Raw genomic sequence first — 7,769 nt, 5'->3', positions numbered from 1 at the left:
CAATGTGTGTCTCCTGTGGTTTTACTGCAGGTTTTACTGAGCTAACAACCTCAGGTAAATCTAATTCAGCATATAGTTGGATCTTATTTTTGTAATCCAGTCTGACAAAATATTTAATCCACTCACATGTAATGTTGCTATTTATATGACTGATTTATGTATTTTGCTTTTTGTGTTCTATATGTCATACACCTTTTTTTCCCTTCTTTTTCAACTGAGTTTTTTTTTTTTTTTAATTTTTAAAATTTTTTTAGGTAGGCTCCATAACCAGCATGGAGCCCAACACAGTGCTTGAACTCATGACGCTGAAATCAAGATCTGAGCTGAGATCAAGAGTCGGATGCCTAACCAACTGAGCTAGCTGGGCACCCCACAACTGAATATTTTCTAGTGTAATATTTTGATTCCTTTTATTAATTATTTTTTGTATTTTTTTATTTTCTCAGTGGTTACTCTAGGCCTTTACAAGTATATATCTTGTCAGAATCTACTTTAGCTTTATAGTAACTTAATACCAGTGAAATATAGAAATGTTACTCCTATAAAGCTTTTTTTTGTTATACATGTTGCATCTCTATATGCTAAAAATGTATCAATACATTGTTGTAATAAATAATTTTGTTTTAAAATAGTTGAAAGAACAAGTATATATTTATAGTTTTGGGGTTTTTTTAGTTATAAAATTTAATTGTAAAGATCAACCTGTAGTTATTGGTCAAACCAATGCACATTAATAGCTTTGAAGTGTGTAGATGCTAGTTCTTAAATAAAGGTGACAAATACCATCAGATTCTTGTAACACTGTTTAGGATCTAAATAAATGTGATTCTGGACATAATTCAATCCACAAGGCTAATTGAATAATAGTGCAATCATCAATAATTTAACCAAAGGCATAATTTTCCAAATCACTTTTAGTTAAACAGAATAAATTCTAGCTTTTTTAAAGTCTAAAGCTACAAACAACTCAAATCAATCTATTTTTCTACCTGAGATCAAAACAAATTTCTTATACCCTATCTAAACATGATTCTTGACATTGAGGTAAATCTGAATTCACGTAATATAGTGTCAAACTTTTCCAAAAAATTTTAAGCCCTGCTTTAGAGAGAAATTCTCATGTTACATATACATATTTTTTTTCTTCAAAGACTAATGACAAATATACGAGGTTAATAGGCATGTAATGGGACTATGATACTACTAATAATGTGAAAATAAAAAGTCATTCATTTATACAAAGTGTTCCTGTATGGTGCAATATGAAATGGGATCGCTGTCTATGTACATACACAAATCACCAAACATTCAGAAACTAAGCCCACTTTGAGAAAAGTCATTAAATTTTTTTGGAGCAGAGGTTGCCAAGTTGTGATGTTTAACAAAAATATTGTGTATAAAAGCTCCGAAACCAAGTATTAGCCTAAATTGGCAATAATTGCAACTTAAATTAAAAATTAAACCCAACTAGATCTTTACTGTGGCTATGCAACTTTTGCTTTGTGTCCTGCAGGTTTTACTGAGCTAACAACCTCTTATCTCTTGCCTCTTCTCCTTGCGCTCCCCCTGCCTCGAGCTTCCTTCTTTATGGCTGTCTTTGGCAATGCTTCCAAATCCTGAAAGCAAAAGAACCTGCTACAGTAAATGAGGAGGATGAAAGATAACACTGTATATGATGTACAAAAACCAATCTAAGACTATGAACCAAGAAAAAAAAAATACTAGAAGGAAGGCTGAGCAGTAATGTACCCTCAAGGGAAAGAGAACATAAAAAAATAGGAGGTCTGTACTCCTGACCCTTCTTGCACATTATCTTCTGATTGAGAAGAGCATGGAACCAAAACGTCAAATTCTGATAAGGTAATGACTTTGAAGGAGGAGCTAGAGAGATGAATACACGATAAAGAAGTACAGCAGCAGCTTTAGCTGTCAATGAGTTTCTTTGCTTTGACATTGGCAACATCAATACGATCTTTGTCGGTGTCAGCCTTTTCTGTGATCTAGTCTATTTATCGATGTTGAGCCTCGATCTCCTTGTCCATGTCCAAGGCCAAGTTTTTTAGGTTTCCTAGGATACTGCCCACTTGAGTCAGGTTCTCTTCCATCTCATCTTCTCTGGCATCGTTTGTTATATGTTTAATGTATCCACCACTAGCTGTTCCACTGGCTGGTTGTTGAGGCTGACCATTTGTCACTGGGCCTGGCTGCTTGGATACTACATTGGGAGGAGAGTTGTCTCCACCACCTCCCCATGTTGCCTTGTAGACCCTACCATACTCAAAGTTCTTTGTCCTATTACATGGGCAGACGCAAAGGCCACAGCACTTGCTGAGCTCTGTTAAAGTCTTCTCTGCCTCTCTCATGCCTTTATTTATGTGGTCCAGACCTTCTATGCAGTTTAATGGTTCCCTTTGTTCATCCAGCATAGTGATAGTCTTGACTCCTGCATCCTGAGACTCAAGGGCTAAACCCAGGATTCTCCTTTACTTTTCAGAGACTCATCAGTAACCTGGTGGGCCCTCAGCTGAATTTCTTCTGATGACAGATTACCCATGATGAATTAAAACTTTTGATAAGCACATAAAGTGAAGCGTGGATATTCGAGCAGTTCGGGCCACTCCTCTTGCACCAGAGCGGCTCGGACACCCCCAGACCAGACCAGGAGCTCCGTCCTCCTAGCGCCTGCTTACTTATACTTTTTTAGATTAACCTTTTTACCATTTCACGTTCTCATTTCTTCCTGTGGATTCATTATTGAAATAGAGCTTTGCTTCTACCACCTGATTTATGGTGTCACAAATACACATTTCTATGTTATAGATAACACCACAATTATATACATACTGTTTTATAGAATTGCTTTTTAAATCAGCTGAGGGAAGAACAGGTCATTACAATGCCTTTTATAATTTCCCACATAATTACCTTTATTAGCATTTTTTTCATGAGGATTTGAATTACTGTGTGGTCTCACTTCCTTTCAGCTTGAAAAAACTTCAGTATTTCTTGTAAGATCGGTTTCTTAGGAATTAATTTAAAATCTTGAGAATATCCTCATTTTGCCTTCATTTCTAAAGGATAGTTTTGTTAGAAGATTCTTGGTTGACGGTTCTTTTTTCCTTTCCAGCACTCTGCATGTTATCATCCCACTGCCTTCCTGTCTCTTCTCTTTCTGATAAATCAACCGTTAATGGGTTTTCTTGTACATCATAAGTGATTGTTTTCAAGATTTTTGTCTTTCAGTATTTTTAGTCTGACATGTATGTGGGTGTAGATGATTCTACTTTATGTAAGAATTTACTGACTTTCTCAGCTTAATGTTTTTCACCAGATTTGGGATTTTTAAGCTTAATTAAGAAATCTTCAAATAATCTTTCTGCTTTTCTTTCTCCTCTCCTTTGGGCACTCCCATTACACCTATGTGGGTGATTCATATTTCTCTGAAGCTATTCTTCATTCTCTTCTCTTGCTCTTCAGATGGTTATTATCTGCATTATTTGGTTCCTTTAAAATACTTTCTGGGTGGTGGAACAAGATGGCAGAGGAGTAGGAGACCTGGAATTCGTCTGGTCCCAGGAATTCAGCTGGATAGGGATCAAACCATACTGAACACCTATGAACTCAACAGGAGATCGAAGAAAAGAATAGCAGCAACTCTGAACAGAAAAGCGACCACTTTCTGGAAGGTATGACGTGCGGAGAGGTGAATCCGAGGTGATTAGTAAGATGTCTGGGGCCCGAGTCTCACATTAGTAAGATGTCTGCTGCCCGAGTATCACACGGAAAATGGTTTTGGACTCACTTGCAGTGCGCTCACGCATGCACACAGCAAAATGCGTCCAACCTCAGGCATGGCAATTTTAGCCAAAGCAGGAATTCTCTGCAGAGTGGTTCCTTTGAGTTAGGTGGTTGGCTTTCAGCCTCCAGGCACCCCCGGGGCAACGGTACTAGCCTCATAAACAAGAGGTGAATTGAGAGCTGCCTTCCGCACCGGCCTGTTTCTCACTCCATTTCACGTATGGGACCCTTCCCCCGGTCTCTCATACACGAGCACTGTCAAATTCTTCTGGCTTCAGGAACGGCAATGTTAACTAAAGCGCAGTAACTCTATAACATTGACTCTTGGTGTTAGTAGCCTGGTAACTAGGCATCCAGGCACACAGGGTACAGCACTGCTAATCTCCTCAAACAAGAGGTGAGTCGACAGCAGCCTTCCTTACAGGCCTGCTTCTCAATCCGACTTACGTTTAGGTTCCATTTCTCATGCTTTCACAAAAACACACAATAGATGAAGTTCACGCTCAGGAAGGGCGATTTTGCTGAGGCACGGGTTCTCTACACTTTTGTTCCTTTGCGTTGGGTGCATGGCACTTAGGACTACACGCACACAGGGGAGAGCCGATCTCGTTTCCCAAAACAAGAGTTGAGTCGAGAGGTGCCTTCTGCCCATGCTTATTTCTCCCTGGGAATTCTGCTGGGACTCATTCGCCAGGTTTGCCCTCAAGCAGAGTTGACAATGCTGCCACCCTGTGGAGAGGCAAATGAGCTGAAGCTGGGATTCTTTACCGACTTCTTTGTGCCAAATCAGTGTGGAGCACTTAGCATTCCTATGCACACATGGAGCAGTAGTGTTAGCTTCAGGTAACAAGAGCTGAGTCGAGAGGTGCCTTCTGGCCCGGACTTCTTCTCCCCCGATATTACGAAACGGAACCCGTCCCCAGGCTCTCACCCACAGTACACCCTAAACTGCTTCCTCCCACACACAGGTCGACGGTACCTAAAGCACGGTTTCTCTAGTGTTGTTTCTCCGAGTTAGAACGCTAGCGATAAGACTTCCATGCCAAAGTGGGGCCGCAGTGCTAGCTTCATGAAACAAGTGGGGAGTCGTGTTTTGCCTTCTGCCGGGGCCTGAGTCTCACACGGAAAATGGTTTGGGACTCCCTTGCATTTCTCTCACGCATGCACACAGTAGAATGCCTCGAGCCTCAGGAATGCCTATTTTCGCTGAAGCAGGAATTCTCTACAGAGTTGTTCCTTCGACTTAGGTGCTTGGCTTTAGGCCTGCAGGCACACACGGGGCAACGGTACTAACCGCGTAAACAAGAGGTGAGTTGACAGCTGCCTTCTGCACTGGCCGGTTTATCCCTCGAGTTTACGTATGGAACCCGTCCCCAGGCTCTCACCCACAGTGCAGCGTAAACTGCTTCCTCCCACACAGAGGTCGACGGTAGCTAAAGCACGGTATCTCTAGTGTTGTTTCTCCGAGTTAGAACGCTAGCGATTAGACTTCCATGCCAAAGTGGGGCCGCAGTGCTAGCTTCATGAAACAAGTGGGGAGTCGTGTTTTGCCTTCTCCCGGGGCCTGAGTCTCACACGGAAAATGGTTTGGGACTCCCTTGCATTTCTCTCACGCATGCACACAGCAGAATGCCTCGAGCCTCAGGAATGCCTATTTTCGCTGAAGCAGGAATTCTCTACAGAGTTGTTCCTTCGACTTAGGTGCTTGGCTTTAGGCCTGCAGGCACACACGGGGCAACGGTACTAACCGCGTAAACAAGAGGTGAGTTGACAGCTGCCTTCTGCACTGGCCGGTTTATCCCTCGAGTTTACGTATGGAACCCGTCCCCAGGCTCTCACCCACAGTGCAGCGTAAACTGCTTCCTCCCACAGAGAGGTCGACGGTAGCTAAAGAACGGTTTCTCTAATTTTGTTTCTCAGAGTAAAAACGCTAGCGATTAGACTTCCATGCCAGTGTGGGGCCACAGTGCTAGCTTGATGAAACAAGTGGGGAGTCGTGTGCTGCCTTCTGCAGCGGCCTGAGGCTCCCTCGGAATTAGGTTTGGGACTCCCTTGCAGGGCTCTCACGCACGCACACAACAAAATGCTTCCACCCCCAGGAGCGGCTGTTTTAGCTGAAGCACGGCTTCTCTACTGAGTTTTTCCTTCGAGTTAGGTGGCTGACTTTAAGCCTCCACGAACACCCGGGGAAACGGTAGTAGCCCCATAACCATGATGTGAGTTGAGAGCTGCCTTCTGTACCGACCTGTCTCACCTCCGATTTTAAGAAATGGAAACCGTCCCCAGGCTCTCACCCACAGTACACCCTAAACTGCTTCCTCCCACAGAGAGGTCAACGGTAGCTAAAGCACGGTTTCTCTAGTGTTGTTTATCCGAGTTAGAACGCTAGCGATTGGACTTCAATGCCAAAGTGGGGCCGCAGTGCTAGCTTCATGAAACAAATGGGGAGTCGTGTTCTGCCTTCTGCCGGGGCTTGAGTCTCACACAGAAATAGGTTTGGGACTCCCTTGCAGTTCTCTCACGTATGCACACTGCAAAATGCTTCGAGCCCTAGGAATGCCTATTTTCGTCAGAGCACGAATTCTCTACACAGTTGTTCCTTCGACTTAGGTGGTTGGCGTTAGGCCTGCAGGCACACGGGGCAACGGTACTAGCCTCGTAAACAAGAGGTGAGTTGACAGCTGCCTTCCGCACCGTCCTGTTTCTCACTCCATTTCACGTATGGGACCCTTTCCCCGACTCTCATACACGAGCACTGTCAGATTCCTCTGGCTTCAGGAACGGCAATGTTAACTAAAGCGCACTCACTCTATAGCATTGATTCTTTTTTTTATTATTATTATTATGTTAATCCCCACACATTACATCATTAGTTTTAGATATAGTGTTCCATGATTCATTGTTTGTGCATAACACCCAGTGCTCCATGCAGAACGTGCCCTCCCCAATAGCCAACACGAGGCTAACCCATCCTTCCACCCCCTTCCCTCTAGAACCCTCAGTTTGTTTTTCAGAGTCCATCGTCTCTCATGGTTCTTCTCCCCCTCCGATTTCCCCCCCTTCATTCTTCCCCTCCTGCTACATTCTTCTTCTTCTTTTTTTCTTTCTTAACATATATTGCATTATTTGTTTCAGAGGTACAGATCTCAGATTAAACAGTCTTGCACATTTCACAGTGCTCACCAGAGCACATACCCTCCCCAGTGACCATCACCCAGTCACCCCATCCCTCCCACCCCACCCCCCACTCCAGCAACCCTCAATATGTTTCCTGAGATTAAGAATTCCTCATATCAGTGAGGTCATATGATACATGTCTTTCTCTGTTTGACTTATTTCGCTCAGCATAATACCCTCCAGTTCCATCCATGTCATTGCAAATGGCAAGATCTCATTCCTTTTGATGGCTGCATAATATTCCATTGTATATATATATATATATATATATATACCAAGTCTTCTTTATCCATTCATCTGTTGATGGACATCTTGGCTCTTTCCACAGTTTGGCTATTGTGGACATTGCTATAGCATTGATTCTTGGTGTTATTAGTCTGGTAACTAGGCATCCAGGCACACAGGGTACAGCAGTGCTAATCTCCTAAAACAAGAGGTGAGTCGACAGCAGCCTTCCTTACAGGACTGCTTCTCACTCCGACTTACGTTTAGGTTCCATTTCTCATGCTTTCACAAAAACACACAATAGATGAAGTGCACGCTCAGGAAGGGCGATCTTTGCTGAGGCACGGGTTCTCTACAGTTTTGTTCCTTTGCGTTGGGTGCATGGCACTTAGGACTACACGCAAACAGGGGAGAGCCGATCTCGTTTCCGAAACAAAAGTTGAGTCGAGAGGTGCCTTCTGCCCATGCTTATTTCTCCCTGGGAATTCTGCTGGGACTCATTCGCCAGGTTTGCCCTCAAGCAGAGTTGACAATGCTGCCACCCTGTGGAGAGGCGAATGAGCTGAAGC

At 43.3% G+C, this 7,769-nt stretch overlaps 1 pseudogene; it reads right to left on the bottom strand.

The window, feature by feature from the left end:
* Positions 1-1,896: 1,896 nt before the first annotated feature.
* Positions 1,897-2,600, bottom strand: LOC144379366 (synaptosomal-associated protein 23-like; annotated as a pseudogene).
* Positions 2,601-7,769: the final 5,169 nt, after the last annotated feature.

This window comes from Halichoerus grypus, chromosome 10, assembly GCF_964656455.1.
Source record: "Halichoerus grypus chromosome 10, mHalGry1.hap1.1, whole genome shotgun sequence".
NCBI classification, from domain to species: domain Eukaryota; kingdom Metazoa; phylum Chordata; class Mammalia; order Carnivora; family Phocidae; genus Halichoerus; species Halichoerus grypus.
The sequence above is the reverse complement of the archived record's forward strand: the minus strand, read 5'-3'. Positions and strand labels throughout refer to the sequence as shown.